Source organism: Cetorhinus maximus, chromosome 28 (genome assembly GCF_964194155.1).
Source record: "Cetorhinus maximus chromosome 28, sCetMax3.hap1.1, whole genome shotgun sequence".
In the NCBI taxonomy this organism is placed as follows: domain Eukaryota; kingdom Metazoa; phylum Chordata; class Chondrichthyes; order Lamniformes; family Cetorhinidae; genus Cetorhinus; species Cetorhinus maximus.
Window position 1 is genome coordinate 931,538 of NC_135906.1, and position 20,707 is coordinate 952,244.

The 20,707-nt window shown below is 47.5% G+C and overlaps 1 protein-coding gene and 1 non-coding gene across 2 annotated transcripts in view; both read left to right on the forward strand.

The window, feature by feature from the left end:
* The window catches only part of LOC144668735 (zona pellucida sperm-binding protein 3-like), a 170,153-nt gene that overhangs the window by 41,909 nt on the left and 107,537 nt on the right, over window positions 1–20,707 (forward strand). The window lies entirely within an intron of this gene.
* trnal-uaa (transfer RNA leucine (anticodon UAA)) lies at window positions 14,115–14,197 on the forward strand. Its single transcript has one exon. It is a non-coding gene; the product is annotated as a tRNA-Leu (tRNA).

Sequence of the window (20,707 nt, forward strand, 5' to 3'; positions counted from 1 at the left end):
TGATCGGTGTAGACCAGACCATACATACCCACTGATTACAGCAAACCTCAAACACTCCAATACAGTGAGCCCCCTCTCCAGGGGGTGAACATCACCATGGAAGAGAATGAGGCAGCCAGGCTCAGGAGCAGGTCCACAAGGAGGACCCAGAACTGCTCACACCCCCTCCCCCACACTGGGTGGCTATAGATACCAAGCCTGGGGTCTGAAGCACAAAAAAATTTAGTTACTGCTTCTCTCTATCTTCAGTAAACCCATCATCATCAGGCCGAGTTCTGTGCTTGGATAGACTAGCCCCAGCCATTAGTTCCACAGAGACATTTAACTAACATGTTGAGGATGCAGAGAAATCAGGTCCCAGACACAAGGGAGAAGGAATCACTGCTTTATTGATCACTGGTTGACCAGAGTTTGCTTGTGTCTCCTGTACAGGAACAAGGCCGGCAATGAAGCAGAGATCAGAGAGACAGCTGTCACAGTCAGGGCCACGATCAGGACCACCTCAGACTGCACACCTACAAAGCAATGAGAAACCAATGGTTAGTGAAGGAAACACTGAGGGGAAAATGGAAACCAGCAGTTGGCCAACTCACCACCTGGAGACCTCTCCTGCATCCTTCGCTCAGCCTCATTCAGGGACTCTGTTGCCAGCTTGGTCACATCAGTATCCAGAATGAGCAGGGCTCCAAGTGAGGCCTCACCCTCCCACTTCAATCCAGCTTCACTCTCTGCAACATCAAACATTCCAGTTAGAGAGGGGAAAGGGGGACGTCCAACATCTAGAGGATCAATGTCCTACCACCTTCAGGTACAAGATCTCTCCTTCCTCTGGGACCAAACCACAACTCCCTTGTGGCACCACAGTTACCCACATGGCAACGGGCACAAATGTCAATGCTCGATTCCTCCAATGGGGTCAAGCTAAACAAGAGAAAGAGCCCATCAACCAGGTTGTGCATCACATCCCCACACAATGTCCCTGATGGAGAGAGGGGGAACTGACACATTCTGCACCTTCTGGAAAGTACAAGCTTTGTTCCTGGAATCCCTCTGATCCAATGGAGCAACTTTCAGGTGACAGGTGATGAAAATCTGAGGGACACATTCAACACACGTCATGATTCAGTGACTCCCTCCCAACATGGAGACCCCAATGATCAGCTTCCTCTTACCAAGGAACGGTCATCTCCAAGGAAACGGAACGCATCCAGGTCAAACCGGAGCTTGTCCAGCTCCTGCTCGTCTCTTGGCAACACAAAGGTTGAAAAGGAGTCCTCAGCTTTGCTGTCCAGGAGGCAACTGAAGAAAGATTAAAAAGGGACAGGAAGTGAATCAAGTGAAGCCATTGAGATGGGACCAGCTGGAGAAAGCAGAGAGCTCCTTACCCATTGTGGTCAATGAAGCTGTATCTCGGGGTGGAGTCCTTGTCTGGGCTCAATGTAGCTACACAGCGGTCAATGTAGAGCTTCAGGGACATGTGGTTGATCATTGAAACAGAGGCCTCAATGTGAATGAGCTCACCCAGGTAGTAGATAGTCGAAGTGCGCTCTGTAAGCCAGTCACCTGAAGTACAAGAGGACAAGGGTTCGAGACAGTGGCTGTAACTCCCAGTGAGTGACTACAGGAAATCACTCCCCATCCACCCATCACATACCATTCATTAGGCGCAGAGAGAATGACAGATTCCCTTCTCCAGACTTGGTGGAGCTGAATGGGATCCAGGTGGGCTTGATGGGGTCACTGCTCACATTGCCCTTCCTGGAAAGGCAGGGGAGTCATTTTAGGACATCTTCAGAGACCACCAGCAGCTGTAGATCTTATTGACAAAGAGGGTAAAGATTCTCACCTCAAATAACGACACTCAATGGCAACGACAGCTCCATTCGTTCTCACAATGACAGATCCATGATACTCTGGGGTGTGGTTCAGGTGGGTGGTGTAGATGAGGAAATCTCCAATCATCTGAAAGAATCAGGTTAAGGAATGAAGAACTGATCTGAAATGAGAATGTTCTCCACAGGGGTTAACAATGAAGTCATCCCATCCCCTGAAAACAATTCTGAGGGGGATTGACAAGGTCAGTGTGAAGAGGCTGCTTCCTCCCAGCCGGAGGAGAGTTGATTATTAGGTGTAGGCTTCTCAGGTCAGGGGGTCACTTAAGATTAATGTGACAGGGAATTACTTCATTCAGCAGGTGGTGAATCTTTGGGATTCTATCCCAGAGAGCTGTGAATGCTCAGTCACGGAGTACGTTTGAGACAGATGGATTTATTTTGTGTCATTAAGGGAATGTTATGATGTGGCAGATGATGCTAGTCAGGTGGATCAAATCCACGAGGGAAACTTGATCATGCGCTCAACTGTTTTGCAATTAGTATTTTATTTTGAGATCAGTGTCCGGAATTCAGGAACAGCAAAGACTGCCACAAATTCAGGAGGTTTAGATAAAAATGTAAACATGAACTAAAAAAGAGATTAAGCACATACATAGGTCTATAAATTACTATAAGAACTCCCAAAATCTTCTGATTAATCTGGCTCCCAGTGACACCTTTATTAAGGCAACAGTAAAAAAAATTTGAATGGACCCAGGCAAAGCAACACCACCTGGACAGGAGAATTCAACACGAGTTAACACATCCTTGGTTCCTTTAGACAGGAACTTGATGCAGAGGCTGGAGGCTTCTCACATTTGTGAAAGATCTTAGGATGTCTTCACCACTGACTCAGCCTCATCCCCTTGACAGGTAAATTGCATTGTTCCCATATCTTGTTGCAACTTCACTTTTCATAATATAAAACTTGAGTACTAATTTATCAGTAACCTTTTGAAAAAATTAACACTTCAGCTTAGTTTCTGAAAGCTGGGTGTAACATCCCACCATCGCTTGGAAATTCAAGCTATCCGAAGTTATATGAAAAAGCAAATTTTCATCACATCTCATTCTAAAACTTCAGCCATGTTTATGGATTTAGCATTTCAAAGCTCGATTCTTTTTGATGACTCAAAGCCTCCAGACCAACTGTCCAATTCAGCCCCACACAAATTATCCAAACCCCAATAATACAATAAAGCACAATATTAGGATATTTATCATATTTTGATGACAGGAATCAAAGAACTTGTTAAGAGGACAGGAACATGGCGGTTGTGTAGAAGTTCGGTCAGGATCTTAATGATTGGGGAACAGGCTCGAGGGGCCGAATGGCCTCATTATGGGCTGCAATGCAACCTCAGCCCTTTATCCAAAGAGGGCGATCATCAGAACAAGACCAGGATCCATTAATAGGGAAGTGACTCAACAAAAGGACAGCTTCAGTTAACAGTAAAAAGGAGCCACAAGTGGACAGTAACATGGAGCATGGAAATAGAAGAGTTTGAAGCCAGAGCACCAGTTATTCCAATGACAGGAAAAGTGGGAAGTGTGGAGTTCCTCTTTAGTCCAATACATCTCCATTCTCATTCCATTTTCTTCATTTAAGGCACAACCTGGTTGGATTAAACTGGACTGAAACCTCCAGTTGGATTGATCTGAATGAGGGGAATAGAGATGAAAATCCTCTAAACAACAAAAGGAAAAGCTTGGAGGATCCAAAGAGAAGGTTCAAGACCAATGGGGCTGATGTCATAGGTTGGAGAGACTCAGGAACCAGTTAATGCAAAATACAATACAAGATAGAAAGCTAATTTGTAGTTTTATAAAGCAGGAGATATATCTCCTCAATATCATTGACATCTCACTCAGTGTTGGAATGAAGAGTGGGGAACAACCTACAGCCCAAGCTTAGAGCAAGAGCTGAGGATTCCCATTACCTGCAACCTGCTGCCACACTCATGGAGTCCATAGTCAAAGAGGACAGTGTGGTTCTGAGAGTATATACTGGTTGGCCAACAGCCTGCTGTCCACCAGGGTCAGGTCAGCAGCTTTGATCAGGTGCCTGGTTCCAAATAAATCCAGCTGGACCCTGAGCAGCAGCTTGTCCTCTCCACACTGCACCATCACAGTCTGCAGTGGAGACACACTCCCACCCTCAGACACACGGAAATGGGAACCAAAGGGAGGCCCAGGAGGAGAGAATGTCTGAGGCACAGGGGTGGCTTTGACTCTGCTCCATAGAAACCTCTGGCCTTGAAACTGTTGCCAAGTATCAGAGCCACAAAGAGCTCCAACTAGCACCAGCACTGGGAACAAAGCCCTCACTACAAAATCCCCCATGATACCAAACAACTCAACCATCCCTTCAGCCACCGAGCAGCACCTTTTATACACACAAGCTGCACTCACTGACACCAATGAGACCAGAAGCAGCAACATTGAACCAATTAACCAGCCCCAATCTCCACAATCTCCACCAATGACAGAACTCATGGATTTATTACCAGGAAGGCCGATTTTATTTGGACCAATAGGAGTTGGTCTGGTGGGGAAAGATGTCGATGAACAAAAGGGAAGGTGTGTGATAGGGTGGATGGCAGGAGAGATTAAAGGATAAAAGGTTTCATGGTACAAAAGCCAGAGGCAGTGGTAATGGGTAAAATAAAGAAACAAAAGATGTGTCCAGATGAGGTGTGAATGGCTGCATAGCAACCGTCTGAATGTAACGTAGAATCGTAGAATGTTTACAGCGCAGAAAGAGGCCACTCGGCCCATCGTGTCTGCCCCAGCTGAAGAACGAACCCCCCCAGCCTAATCCCACTTTCCAGCACTTGGTCCGTAGCCCTGCAGGTTCCGGCAGTTGAGGTGCATATCCAGACACCTTTTCAATGAGTTGAGGGTTCCGGCCTCTACTCCCCTTTCAGGCAGTGAGTTCCAGACCCACACAATCCTCTGGGTGAGAAAAGGTTTTCCTCATCTCCCCTCTAATCTTTCTATCAATCACTTAAAATCTATATCCCCTCATCAATGAGCTCTCTGCTAAAGGAAATAGGCCCTTCCCATCCAGTCTATCCAGGCCCTTCACAATTTTGTACATCTCAATCAAATCTCCCCTCAGCCTCCTCTGTTCCAAGGGGAACAACCCCAGCCTCTCCAATCTTTCCTCATATTTGCAATTTTCCAGCCCTGGTAACATCCTGGTAAATCTCCTCTGTTCCCTCTCGAATGCAATTACATCCTTTCTGTAACGAGGTGACCAGAACAGCACACAGTACTCAAGTTGTGGCCTAACTAATGTTTTATATAGTTCCAGCATAACCTCCCTGTTCTTATATTCTACACCTCGGCTAAGAAATGAAAGGATTCCATCTGCCTTCTTAACCACCTTCTCAACCTGTCCTGCTACCTTCTGGGATCTGTGGACATTCACTCTAATACCCCTCACTTCCTCTACACCTCTCGGTCCCCCCCCATTTATTGTGTAATCCTTTGCCTTGTTTGACCTCCCCAAATGCATCACCTCACACTTCTCTGGGTTGAATTCCATTTGCCACTTTTCTGCCCACTTGACCAGTCTATTGATATCTTCCTCCAGTCCACAGCAACTCTCCTCGCTATCAACCAATTTTTCTGCTGTCTGTAAACTTCTTGATCATTCTACATTTATGCCCAAATCATTAATATAGACCACAAAAAGCAGGGGGCCCAGTTCTGAGCCCTGCGGAACCTGACTGGAAAAAGCCTTCCAGTCGCAAAAACATCCATCCTTTGTTTCCTGCCACTGAGCCAATTTTGTATCCAGCTTCCTATGTTCCCCTGGATCCTATGGGCTTTTATTTTTTTAAGCAGTCTGCCATGTGGAACCTTGTCGAAAGCCTTGTTTTAATCAATGTGTATCACATCAACTATACCACCCTCATCAATCCTACTTGTTACTTCCTCAAAAACTTCAATCTAATTAGTCAGATATGACCTGTGTACTATAGGCCCCCAAACAGTCAGGGAGAGATAGAGGATCAAATATGTAGACAAATTTCAGAGAAGTGTAAGAATAATAGGGCAGTAATGGTAGGGGATTTTAACTACCCAAATATGAACTTGGATAGTTTTATTGTGCAAGGTAGGGAGGGAGCAAAATTCTGAAGTTGCATCCAGGAGAACTTTTTTAGACAGTGCGTAGAAAGCCCAGCAAGGGAGGGGGCAGTTCTGGACCTAATATTCTGAAATGAGCCCGGGCAGGTGGAAGGCATATCAGTAGGGGAGCATTTTGGAGATAGTGACCATAACTCAGTTAGATTTCGGATAGTTATGGAAAAGGATAAGGTTGGGCCAGGAATAAAAGTTCTAAACTGGGGAAAGGCTTTTTTACTAAGTTGCGATGCGATTTGGCACAAGTGGACTGGGAGCAGCTACTTGCAGATAAAACTGTGCCAGAGCAGTGGAGGGTCTTCCAGGAGGAAATAGTGAGAGCACAGGGCAAATATGTTCCCGTAAAGACAATGGGTGGGGGGAACCAATCCTGGAGAACCCTGGATGTCAAGGTGCATAAAAGTTAGGATGAAGAAAACGAGAGAAGTTTATGGCAGATACCGAGGGCTCAATACAGCTGAGTCCTTACAGGGGTGTAAAAAGTGTAGAGGGGAACTTAAAAAGGAAATTAGGAAAGCTAAGAGAGTGCATGAGAAAGCATTGGTGTGTAGAATAAAGGAAAACCCAAAGGGGTTATTTAAATATATATAGAGTAAGAGAATAACTAGGGAAAGAGTAGGGCCAATTTGGGATAATAGAGGTAATCTGTGTGTGGACCCGGAAGACATGGGTGCAGTCCTCAATGAATCCTTTACGTCGGTCTTCACAATGGAAAAGGACGACGCAGATACAGATATCAGGATGGAGGACTGTGAAATATTAGAGGAAATTAACATAGAGAGAGAGGGGGCACTTGCAGGTCTAGCGGCCTTAGAAATGGATAAATCCACAGGCCCGGATGAGATGTATCCCAGGCTGTTGTGGAAGCCAAGGGAAGAGATATCAGGGGCCCTGGCAATTTTCAAATCCTCTCTGGCCACAGGTGCGGTGCCAGAGGACTGGAGGACTGCTAACGTTGTCCCATTATTAAAAAAGGGAGGAAGGGATAGACCAGGAAATTACAGGCCAGTCAGTCTAACCGCAGTTGTGGGGAAGTTACTAGAAAGAATTCTGAGGGACAGAATATATCTGGCCTTGGAGAGACAAGGATTAATCGGGGACAGTCAGCATGGGTTTGTTAAGGGAAGATCGTGTTTGAAAAGTTTGATCGTATTATTTGAGGAGGTAACCAGGAGTGTTGATGAGGGTAATGCGTTTGACTTTAGTAAGGCTTTTGATAAAGTCCCTCATGGCAGACTGGGCATGAAAGTAAGAGCCCATGGGATCCAAGGCAAAGTGGCATGTTGGATCCAAAATTGGCTGAGAGGCAGGAAGCAGAGGGTGATGGTAGAGGGATGTTTCTGTGACTGGAAGTCTATTTCTAGTGGGGTTCCGCAGAGCTCGGTGCTGGGGCCCTTGCTGTTTGTGGTGTACATAAATGATTTAGATTTAAATGTAGGGGGTATGATTAAGAAGTTTGCAGATAAGAGGAAAATTGGTAGAGTGGTAAATAGTGAGGAGGATAGCCGTAAACTGCAGGAGGATATCAATGGACTGGTCAGGTGGGCAGAGCAGTGGCAAATGGAATTCAACCCGGAAAAGTGTGAGGTAATGCACTTGGGGATGGCTAACAAGGCAAGGGAATACACTATGAATGGTAGGACCCTGAAAAGCACTGAATATCAGAGGGACCTTGGTCAGCATATCCAAAGATCCCTGAAGGTAGCAGGGCAGCTAGATAAGGTGATTAAGAAGGCATGTGGGACACTTGCCTTTATTAGCCGAAGCATAGAATACAAGAGCAGGGAGGTTATGCTGGAACTGTATAAAACGCTGGTTAGGCCACAACTGGAGTACTGTGTGCAGTTCTGGTCACCACATTATAGGAAGGATGTGAATGCGCTGGAGATGTTGCAGAGGAGATTTACCAGGATGCTGCCTGGGCTGGAGGGTCTGAGCCATGAGGAAAGATTGGATAGGCTGGGGTTGTTTTCCTTGGAGCAATGAAGGTTGAGAGGGGACCTGATAGAGGTGTATAAGATTATGAGGAGCATAGATAGGGTGGATAGGAGGGCACGTTTTCCATTAGTAGATGGGTCAATAAGCAGGGGACATCGATTTAAGGGAAGAGGTAGAAGGCTGAGAGGGGTGTTGAGGAAACATTTTTTCACCCAGAGAGTGGTGGGAGTCTAGAACTCACTGCCTGAAAGGATGGTTGAGTCAGAAACTCTCGTAACATTTAAGAAGTATTTAGATATTCACTTGTGTTGCCATAGCCTCCAGGACTATGTGCCAAGCGCTGGAAAATGGGATTAGTGTAGTCAGATCTTTGTTGACTGGAGCGGACACCTCCTGGGGTACATTTCATCCAGCCCTGGTGATTTATCCACTTCTGGCGATGCTAATCCCCTTGATACTTCCTCTCTCCCTACGTTTATCACATCCAATACTTCACACTCCTCCTCCTGAACTACAATGTCTGCCTCCTCCCCCTCTTTTGTTAAGACAGATGCAAAGTATTCATTCAGACCCATACCCACATCCTCCGCCTCCATACACAGGTTACCTTTTCGGTGTTTTATGAGCTCCACTCTTTCCTTCATTATCCTCTTACTCTAAATGTATTGATCAATCATCTTTGTGTTGATTTTGCTTGCCAATATTCTTTCATGCCCTCTCTTTATTTTCCTAACTTCCTTTTTGATTTCACCCGTCCGCTTTCCCTACTTCTCTCAGCTTTCTGTAATATTCAGTTCTCAGTGTCTGACATAAGCTTTCCTTTTCTGCCTTATCTTTCCTTGAAAGCTCCTTGATATCCAGAGGGCTCTAGATTTGTCTCTCCCACCCATTTCTTTGTGGGAACATGTTTACTCTGAACCCCTTGAATCTCCTCGTTGGTTGCCTCTCACCGCCCTGACACTGATTTACCTTCAAGTAACTGTTTCCATCCACTTTTGCTAAATCACTCCTCAGCTTATAAAATTGGCCGTGCCCCAATTTAGAAGTTTAACTCCTGTTCTATCACTGTCCTTTTCCACAATGATGTTAAAATTAACTGAACTATTATCACTACTACAAAAATGCTCCCCACTGTGACTCCTTCCACCTGATTCAATTTTTAAAGCTAAGTCCAGAACTGTGCCCTCTCTTCTTGGACTTGCTACATACTGGCCAAAAAAGTTCTCCTGAATGCTTCAAGAGAATTCTGTTCCCTCCATTGCTCTCACACTGAAACTATCCCAGTTAATATTGGGGTAGTTAAAAAACCCCTACAATTACTGCCCTACTGTTTTTGCACTGCTCAGAGATTTGCCTCCATATTTTCTCTCTTACCTTCCTCTGACTGTTTGGGGGTCTATAGTACATTCCCAGCAGTGTGACTGCCTCTTTTTTGATACTAAAATCAATCAATCTGGCCTCAGTTGATGATCCATCTAATCTTTCAATCCTTCTCACAGATGGAATTGCTTCTCTAACAGAAATGGCCACCCCAGCTCCCTTTTTAACTCCCTCTCTATCTTGTGTGAAAGCCCTGTAACCTTGGTGTTATTACACTGCGCTCGATCTAACTGAACTGAGCGGACACACAGACGGAGCTGGGTGTGGGTTTGAGCCCCACACTGGACGGTTTGTGTTTTATTTCTCACACTGGGTGACAGAGCTGTTACACAAAAAATGGACACAGCACATTTCTGAAAGATTGTTCCAATATAAAAGTGTATGAGATTAAAACCGAGTGTGAAAATCAGAATTGACAGGAAAGAGAATTTATTTCTGGAAACTATTATTGCCGGAACATTCCCAACATCAAACTCTGTCCTGGTGGCAAAGGCTAGTCAGGTTGAGTCGGGGGAATGGGGTGCGCTGGGGGAGTCGGGTGGAGCAGCTAGTCAGGTCGAGTTGGGGGTGTCGGGAGGTCAATGGGGAGTCAGGGGTCAGGGGGTAGTTGGGGGTCACGAGGCAGTCAGGTGGGAGGATATTGTGAGTGATTGGTCAGTCAGCTGTGCAATTACCCAGGAGTTAGACTAGGTTTTCATCGGTCTAACATTTCCTTGGTATCTATTCAGGTAAGTACACGGGAACTGTCTGAAGTTGGAGACTTTTGCGGAGGGTCCCAGGGAGCAGGTGAATTGCCCATCAGATGTTCAAACTTCCCTGGCAGTTCCCGTGGAGTCAGTGCGTTGGCACTTCCGATAATGTCCCATGGTGCATCTTCTGGGGTACATCCGGACTCCGACTATCCGGAGAAAATCCCAAGATATTCTATAAGCATATCAATGGGAAGAGGATAACCTGGGAATGAGTAGGGCCCATAAGTGACCAAGAGCGCATTCTATGGGTGGAGCCAGAGGACATTGCTAGAGTGTTGAATGAATACTTCACATCCGTCTTCACCCAAGAGAATGAGGATGAAGGTATTGAACTCGGGGAGAGAGACTGCGAGGTTCTTAAGCCAATTGATATGGGAGTGACAAGGTATTGGAGGTGTTGGTAGGCTTAAAAGTGGACAAATCTCCAGGTCCAGATGATTTGTGTCTCAGACTGCTGAGGGAGGCAAGGAAGGAGATTGTATGGTCTCTGACCCAAATTTTTAATTCCTCTCTGGCCATGGGGATGGTGCCAGAGGACTGGAGAACAGCTAATGTAGTTCCGCTATTTAAGAAGGGTTGTAGAGATAAGCCAGGGAACTACATGCCAGTGAGTCTCACGTCAAGCTATTGGAGAAAGTTCTGAAGGAGAGAATCTATCTCCACTTGGTGAGGCAAGGTTTGATCAGGGATAGTCAGCATGGCTTTGTCAGAGGAAGGTCATGTCTAACAAATTTGATTGAATTTTTTGAGGAGGTGACCAGGTGTGTAGATGAGGGTAGTGCCGTTGATGTAGTTTATGTGGATTTCAGCAAAGCCTTTGACAAGGTCCCACATGGGAGGCTTATAAAGAAGGCAAATTCACATGGGATACAGGGTAATTTGATAAGGTGGATTCAACATTGGCTTATTTGTAGGAGGCAGAGGGTGATGACAAGAGAATGCTTCAGTGACTGGAAGCCAGTATCCAGTGGCATACCACAGGGATCTGTGCTCACCCTATTATTTGTCATTTATATAAACGATATAGATGACTATGTCGGGGGGGGGGGTAGAATTAGTAAGTTTGTGGATGACAAAGATTGGCCGTTGGTTAACAGTGAGGTTGAGTGTCTTGGGCTACAGGGAGATATAGGCGGGATGGTCAAATGGGCAGATAAGTAGCAGATGGAATTAAACTCTGAAAAGTGTGAGGTGATACACTTTGGAAGGAGTAATTTGACAAGGAAGTTTTCAGTGAATGGCCTGACACTAGAAAGTTCTGAGGAACAAAGGGGCCTTGGCATGTGTGTCCATAGATCTCTGAAGGCAGAGGGACATGTTAGTGGGGTAGTGAACAAGGCATATGGGACACTTGCCTTTATCAATCGAGGCATAGATTACAAAAGTAGGGAGGTCATGTTGGAGTTGTATAGAACCTTGGTGAGGCCACAGCTGGAGTACTGTGTGCAGTTCTGATCGCCACATTATAGGAAGGATGTGATTGCACTGGAGGAGGTACTGAGGAGATTCACCAGGATGGTGCCTGGAATGAAACAGTTAAGCTATGAAGAGAGGTTGGATAGACAAGTATTGTTTTCGTTGGAGCAGAGAAGACTGAGGGGCGACCTGATCGAGGTGTATAAGATTATGAGGGGCATGGACAGGGTGGATAGGGAGCAGCTGTTCCCCTTTTTGAAATGTCAGTCACAAGGGGGCATAAGTTCAAGGTGAGGGGCAGGAGGTTTAGGGGGGATGTGAGGAAAAATTGTATTACCCAGAGTGTGGTGACAGTCTGGAATGCACTGCCTGGGAGGGTGTTGGAGGCGGGTTGCCTCACATACTTTAAAAAGTACATGGACGAACACTTGGCATGTCATAACATGTGCTGATAAATGGGATTAGGTAGGTAGGTCAGGTGTTTTTCACGTGTCGGTGCAGACTCGATGGGCCAAAGGGCCTCTTCTGCGCTGTGATTCTGTGAGATCTGGAGATCGCCTGTGAAAACAAGCTAAAAACGGAACAGAACAAGCAACCAACTTACAGAAAGAATCCACAACCCGAAGATTCAAACTCTAATACCCTCCAGACTGACCGAGCCAATCCTGAGGCACTGGCTCTTCCCTGCCTGTTATTGGATAGAGACAGCTGTTGGCTCTGCCCCACGGAGAGGAGTTTGTTCCACAGACCATGAACCAGCTTCCCCTCAATTCCTAGCTTGATCAGTAAATCCACCCACTGAAACCTCAAAGTGTGATATATTCCCCTCACTGATCAATAATTCAACTTCAATCGTTCGCTCTTTCCAAACATTGATGCCCATTTTCATCAACATTTAATTCTCTCTCACTCTTTATTTCATTTGTGCTTTTCCTCTAAAACATTTCATCCCAATTATTGACGAGAGGGAGGAAATGAACAGAAGAGATTTACTGGAATGATACCAGGGGTGAGGGACTTCAGTTTTGTGGGGAGACTGGAGAAGCTGGGGTTGTTCTCCTTGGAGCAGAGAAGAGGCAATTTGACAGAGGCGTTCAAAATCCTGAACTGTTTTGATCGGGTCAATAGGGAGAAACTGTTTCTGACGGCAGACGGGTTGATAACCAGAGGACACAAATTTAAGGTGATTGACAACAGAAGCAGAGGTGACATGAGGAAACATTTTTTACACAGTGAGTTCCTGTGATCTGGAATGTTCTGTCTGATCAGCTTCTGGAAGCAGATTCAATAGTAACTTTCAAAAGAGATTTGGATCAACACTGGAATAGAAAAATGTCCGGGGTTTTAGGGTAAAAGCAGGAATTAGGACTGATTGTAGAGTTTCACCAAAAAGGCAGCACAGACACGATGGGCCAAATGGCCTCCTGCTTCCTTGCATCATTCTATAATTGTACAGACAGAATGTTGGTCCAATTCGCTTTGAGCTGGGAGAGGATCAAACCCAGATCCCGGCTATTATAAACACCACACCCCAACCAACTGAACAAACCTGTCCTTTACTCACTCTTACTCACAGCCTCTGCTCCTCACTTTTTCTGTCTTTCCAGCCTGTTCTGTTCCTCTGACCTTCATTCCTGACGTTCTATTGACCACAGCCGACTCACTGTCCCTCTCACTCCCACCGTTTCTCCGCCCCTTCACCCACTTCCAAACCTCTCGGTTGAACAGCCTCTCATTTCTGCTCATCCGCTCCATTAATATAAGAGGAAAACATTCTCAACCAGACATTTCCAGACAGTCAACGTTACATTAAGACAAGGTTAAGGTCAGATTCATTCCCTTTAAACACGGGGAGAGCAGGCCTCCCTGTTCAGGCTCGGTGTCAGATGTGGTTTCACTCCCATTAGTCTGAGAGACACGGGGTCAGGAGTGGAAAGTCTCTCCTTGGATTCTCTCTAATTTAAATGGAGATGAAACCAAATTAAAACGCTCAAAACCAGGGAGTGAACAATGGTTCTTCAATCTGACACAGTCCCAATGGAGTTATTTCCACCTCACCGTGAGCTAATCTTCTTACAGGGAATAGAATTCCGGGGGAATTTCCCCACCGGCTTGTTCCTCACTTCAGGGGAATGGGACCCAACCAGATCTTGGAGCTCAAATTATGTTAATGTTCCGCTCATGATATCTTAATATTATCTTATGCTTGAGCAACTTTTAATCAGGTTCATGGACAAATTCTTCCATCATCCCTTCTCCCACATTGCATCTCTCGCTCTCATTCATTCTTTATTCCTTACAATCCAGAAAGGGTTCGGAATCAGAGCTCACCCCCAAATCCTCTGTACACAAACCCCCTTCTGTTACCCTGTTTGATCCAAGAGACCACTCAATAAATTATACTCTTTATAAACACTGAAAGCTGTCTCACAGTGTTGGACAAGGAGTTAAATACACTGCAGTGTTTATAGATTGTTTTCCAGTTCACAGTCTGTTCCAATTCATTAGCTTCGGAAGGACGAGCAGTCAGAATGAGAAATTGTACAAAGTCAGATGGCATCCTAATCACATTCAATTTCATTTGATTCAATGTTCCCCATATACCAGGATGGCCGAGTGGTTAAGGCGTTGGACTTAAGATCCAATGGACATGTGTCTGCGTGGGTTCGAACCCCACTCCTGGTAGTTGTGTTTTTCAGGTGTTACTTGTCATCTTGCTGCTCAATTTAACAGAAGAAATAGGAGCACCCAGTCCCTCGAGGCTTCTCTGTCATTCAATTAGATCATAACTCATCAGATCCTGGTCTCAACTCCACTTACTATCCTGTTCCCAACAACCCTTAATGCTCTTGTCATTTGAGATTCAGTCTAACTCAGCCTCGAGTATATTCAATGAGCCAGTCTCCACTGCTCTCTGGGGTAGAGAATTCCAAAGATTCACAATCCTCTGAGAGAAGAAATTCCCCCTCATCTCTGTTTGAAATGGGTAATCCCTTCACACCATCATCCATTCTGTTGTTTAATCACTCCTTCCTGTAGTAGAAGGGTTTGGCACATACAGGGTTAAAGTGGGACTGAGCCCAGTACCACCCACACAATGATGTAGGAAGGCACATGACCCAGACCTAGGGTCAGTGTGGTGTTGAAAAGAGATGTATTAAGACCTGGACATGGAGTTAGCTCCTTGCCTGTACCCTTTACTGCGTATATGTGTATCATTACAAGTAGTTAATAAAGACTTGCTGTTAATATTCAGAAGATTATGAAGATTTCTTGAACAGACAGATTGTGTGACCAACACCATCCCAACAAGGTGGCAGCTCAGGATCAAAAACCCTCAACTTAACTAAAACGCGGAAAGACTAAGACCTGAATTTTACTCTCGGGATGCGCCTGAAGTCAGCATAGCCGAAGCGGATGTAAATCCAGCTCCCGGATATAAAACCCACTCTTACGCTTGGTGGCCAATTAAGGCCCTCGCAGTGTAAAACGGGATCGCCGGATGCTTTTTCTGTGTGTGAGGGCGGGAACTCGTCAGGCACCAGGTCCAATGGGGACCCGGCGGACTATTCGAAAACGGAAGAGGCAGCTCCCTGAAGGCTGCCAGGATGCAGTTGGGTCGCTGCCTGAAGACTCTAGCCACTGGGCAGTGATGTCTTCATCGTGCCCTCCTACCTTGGCCTCCCTGCTGGCCCTACACCAACTGAGCCCATGCCCACCTGGCCTCCGCTCCCTCCTGCCCCTCTCTTCCCCTTCAGGGGTGGTTCCACCGGTGGAATACACTGTCCCCATTAGATGGGATGCAGAGGAGCAGTGGCTTTAAAATGAAGGAGCAACTGTGCTGCAATACTCAGGGGGACCTTCCAGGGAAGATGAGGACCTGCGATGCTGAAATGTGGGCTTGACAATCAAACGAGATGCCAAGAAACTCTGGGGAAACTCTGGACTCACACAGCAAAGGACTGGCAATGACAGAGAAAGTGCTGCTGCTCCAGGGGCCTTTTATCCTGCCCGTGGATGAGGAAATGATAAAAATGTGATTTCCGCCCACTGGTTTTGCCCTTGCGATGAGTGAAAAATTGCACGGATAACGTAAAATCGGGGTCAATTGGCCCTTTAATTTTTGGCGGGCGCTGCTCTGACTCCCCCGTGTGCCCGCTGATTTCCGCCCACCGGTTTTGCCCGCGCAAATTAAATTACTCAGCCTCTCGGGAACGCGGCGACTGTCCGATTCGGAAAGCAGCAAGCCTGCATTGAATTTGAACACCTCACGACGCGTAACAGTAAATCACTGAACAAAATAAGTCCGCAAACAGCTGACCCACGCAGCCATTGTTAAAAATTTTCCTTTGAGAAGCACGCTGCCACCATGTTGCATAGCCCACCAAACCCAGCAAGCGTGGGAAACCCTTTGTATGACAGTGAACGGTGATGCCATCTTGGAAGCCTGTAAGCTCTTAAAGCTGTACCCACACTTTAAACATCTTTAACATGGATCACAATTCAACACTTCCAACTCCACTTGGACTAACCCAAGGCCCAGGCCAGTCACAGAATGAGGGTATTTGGAGAAATCTTTTTTAAGCTGCAGCATCGCTTCTGGTTTAAATAAAAAGTCAGAGGAAGAGCAAGTAACACACTTCTTTAGTCTACAGGGCCAATTGTAGATGACATCATCTTCAGACAGAATATTAATGAGTTATTTGCCAAATTTGATGAGGTTTTAAAATCCCTTTATGTTTATTTCCACTTGCAATCCAAAAAAAATTGCAGAGAGCTAAATTCAACAAGAGAGTGGGACAGCCTGGGGAGCCTGTCGATTATTCCATCAATGATCTCGACAGGATAGCAGACGGGTGTGAATATGGAGATTGGGAGTCTGAACTCATCAGAGACAGAATCGTGGTGGGTGTTGCAGATGATCCACTCTGACCTCCAACAAACTAAAGATGATCTAACCCTGGACAAGGCAATCTGGATAGTTAGACTGTCTGAGCCACACGAGAAACACAGGACAACCCTAAGGGGAGAGAATACAACATGGGGCAGAAACAACCCTCAGTCCAGCTTATCAAAGTCACAAAGGCACCGCGACAATCCAAATCAGGGTAAGCAATCGCATACTTACCTGGCAGGGAAGAGACCATGATCACGGTTGCTTCTGCATGTGTGTAAGGGTTGTTTTTGTGGGTATCATTTCTTTTACAAGGTGGTTTCAGCAAAGGCTCTGGCCTTTTTGCTCTTTGGTGTTGGAGGCTCCTCTATGGCTGTTTTTTCTCCTTTGAAGGGGATTCAGTGCCGAACATTGGGAATTTAAAGAGGTGATGGCTACAACCAGTCACGCCCCAAACCAGGGGGTAGGTAACAGCGTTAGGGTGGCGGTGACAGACAGCGAAGGAGGTGCACCCATGGATCAGGCCTTCTTCTTTGAGCAAATCCTTTTGGAGTCGTGTGGATTTGAAACGGAGGAGATCTACTCCCTGCAGGACTTCCACAGCGCTGGATATTTCGACGTGACCTTCAGGAATGTTGCTGCCTGCGTCAAGTTCCTGAAGGTGTTTGAGGAGAAGAGAGACCAGCCGGAGATGAAGATCCTGACGGTGGAGCCGCTCTTTGCTCTGCCGTTGCAACGGGACCGTGTGGTGACGGTGCATCTCTACAACCCCCACGTCCCTGTCGCCGACGTGTTCACCTTCCTCGCCAGGTACGTCGACAAGGTTGGGACCTGCACCGAGGTTAGAGACGCCTTTGGGATTTGGACCAGCAAACGCCAGGTTAAGGTCACCCCCAGGACCGATGGTCAGGGAGTCATCTTCCACCCTCCTTCCAGCTTCGCTATCGGGGGAAGCCGTGGCGACCTTGTCTACGCTGGGAAGCCCAAACTTTGTCGCTCATGCGGCAAGTCTGGTCATGTGGCGGCCAACTGCAGCGCCGCCGTCTGTAAGAACTGCAAACAGGAAGGGCACCAGACAAAGGACTGCAAACAGACTAAGTGCTGCAACCTGTGTGACGAGGCAGGTCACCTCTACAGGACCTGCCCCAAACGCTGCCTCACTTATGCACAGGCAGCCAAAGCCAACGAGGGGGAAGCAGAGGAAATGGTTCGTGTCACTACTACCAAGGACACTTGCAACACTCCAAACACCAAGGCCTCCAATGAGAACAATAGAAAAAAGGAGGACACAGAGAGAGACAAGGTGGAGGAAAAGATTGAGGCAGCAGACAGCCAATCAACAGCACTGACCCCTGAACCTCCCACTCCTCAGGAGAGCGAATCAATGGAGGAGGAAGCAGCGGAAAATCAGCAGGGGGAGGGCAGCTGGTGGAGAGAGCCAAAAGGAAGCAGGGGCTAAGAAGGGACCAAGCCACTTCCCAGACAAGTGGGAAGAGGCGTCTCCCAACCGAAGCAGATGACAAGGGCAGCTGCTCTTTGGATAAAGAAAGGCAAGGGCGGCACCTACAGAAGAAGCGGCAAAGCTCGAGGGATTTGGAAGCCGAGACACCCGAGCTCCAGAACACTGGAGACATTGAGGAGACCAGCGCACCCCAACTTTGCCCACAACCCGAAGAGGCCAGCGCACCCCAGCCCCAGCAATCTGGGAGCAGTGAAGCGCTCAGCGCTCCCCAGCTCCAGGAAGCCGGGAGCAGCAACACCCCAGAGGGGGAGAGGATTGGTGAGACTTCTGCAACAGACACAATTCAAATCTCGTCCCTTGCAAGAACACCCAGATGCCACCTGAGCAGAACATCTCCAATGGGGAGGTTCAGGACAGTTTCCTCAGCCCATCCAAAGTGAGGCGATTTGTGAACACTATGGGTATGCAGGAGCAGACCAAAGGTCTGGGATTCTCAGAGGCAACAGGTTTGGTAAGAGACTAAATGCTTTAAAATGGGTGTAAAGATTGTATGCATAAATGTGCATAGCATTAAATCTACTACGCGATGTGTTGCGACCTTGGACTACCTTGCCAAGGTCAAAGCTGAACTGTTGTTTCTGCAGGAGTGTGCGATACCGCACCTCAGCTCCTACAGGCAATGGTCACGATGGTGGTCCCATGGGCCATCAATCTGGTCAGGAGGAAACGACTCTCATTCCTCCGGCCTGGGTATACTGCTGCGGGGAGGCAACTTCACCGTCTCCGAGGTTAAGGAGGTGGTGGGCGGGCGCCTCCTCGTAGCAGATGTAATGTACAAGAATGCTCCACTCCGGTTAATTAACGTGTACGCCCCGGCACAAAAGGCCGAGTGGCTGGAGGTTTTTCATCAGCTCCCACTGCTGCTGGTGACCTCCAGGCCGGTCATTCTGGGCGGCGACTTCAACTGCATCATCGATGCGGCTGGACGATCCGGCAGGGCCGACAGCAGATTGGACGCTACGTCCAGATCCCTGATGGAAACAGTAAAGGATGCCAAGCTGCACGACGTCTTCAGCAACCCTGCAGACGGATCGCAGCGTAGATACGCCTGGTCGCAGCCAGACGGGTCCATTCGTTCCAGGATAGACTTCCTGTTTGTGTCCCGTGCGTTCGCGTCAGATCCACCAACCTCAAGCCGGTGTTCTTCTCTAGCCACTGCCTCCTACTGGCTGACTATCACTTAGAGGAAGACCAGAGGGTGGGCAGGGGGGCATGGAAGCTAAATGTGCAACTGCTGACCCCAGAGAACATTGAGGAGCTCAAGAGGGATTACAAAGTTGGAGAACCGTGAAACCCCTCTTTGAGTCCCTGACACCCTGGTGGGAAGCGATCAAGGGAAACATCAAGAGGTTTTTCATCCTCAAAGGCACCCAGAAAGCTTGAAAAGAACAGAGGGAAATGTCCCGACTCCAGAAAAACATGCAGAATCTGCTCCGGCTGCAGTCGATGGGGGTCGATGTCAAGGAGGAACTCCAAGAGGTGAAGAGCCAGCAAGCCTCGCTCTTTGCCTCGGAGGCCTCCAAGATCATCTTCCGTTCCAGAGTCCGCTCCGTGGAGCAGGATGAGACGTGCTCACGTTTCTTTTTCCAAAAGGTACACAGAGAGAGCTCTGTGATCAGCAGCCTGAAGGAAGAAGACGGCTCAGTAAAGTCATCGCAGTTGGACATTTTGAGGATCAGCAAATCCTTTTATGCCGGATTGTATGACGTGAAGCCCCCAGACAGCATGGCCTCCCAGTCCTTCCTGTCCTCTATCACGGAGGTCTTAGACGACAGTACGCGGGAGAGCCTGGACAAACCGCTAACTCCTGACGAACTGTCTAAGGCCCTTTAGTCCTTCGAGAAGAGTAAAACTCCGTGAAGTGATGGAATTCGCAATTGGATCCAACTGCTCTACACTAACAACAGTAGTGCAGTCTCATTCAATGGGTGGGACTCAGATAGCTTTCCTATTAAATCTGGAGTCAGGCAGGGCTGTCCTCTCTTGCCTGTTCTTTTCGTGTGTTGCATAGAATCCTTTGCTGAGTCCATCAGGAAGGATCCGGGCGTAAGAGGAGTGATAATCCCAGGCAGTGGAGGCACTCAGGTCAAAGCCTCCCTGTACATGGACAATGTCGCCGTCTTCTGCTCAGATCCGCTGTCGGTGCACAGACTGATCCACATCTGCGACCAGTTCGAACTGGCCTCGGGAGTCAAGGTAAATTGTGGGAAGAGCGAGCTGTGTTCTTCGGGAACTGGGCTGACCGATCCTTTGTCCCCTTCACCGTCAGGGCTGACGGCCTGAAGGTGCTGGAGATATGGTTCAGAGGGACCGGGTCATGTGTTAGAAACTGGAAGGAGCGAGCGTCTATGGTGGAAAGAAAACTCTCCATTGCGGGTAAGAACCTGGTCATCAGGTGTGAGGCACTCTCGCTATTGCTGTACGTGGCACAGGTCTGGCCCATTCCACACCCCTGCGTGGTGGCGATCACATGAGCCATCTTCCGCTTTATCTGGAGGTCGAAAATGGATCGTGTCTGCAGGGACACGATGTACCAGCCTCTAGAGAAATGAGGAAAAAACGTGGCCAACATCGCCCTCGTACTGATGGCCACCTTTGTGTGCGGCTGCATCAAGCTGTGCGTAGACCCTCAGTACGCAAACACCGAGTGTCACTACGTGCTGAGGTTCTACCTGTCCCCGGTGTTGTGAAGGATGGGTCTGGCCACGCAGCCGCGGAACGCTCCAAGTAGTTGGACCGTGCCGTACCACCTGTCCCTGGTGGAAAAATTTATGCAGAG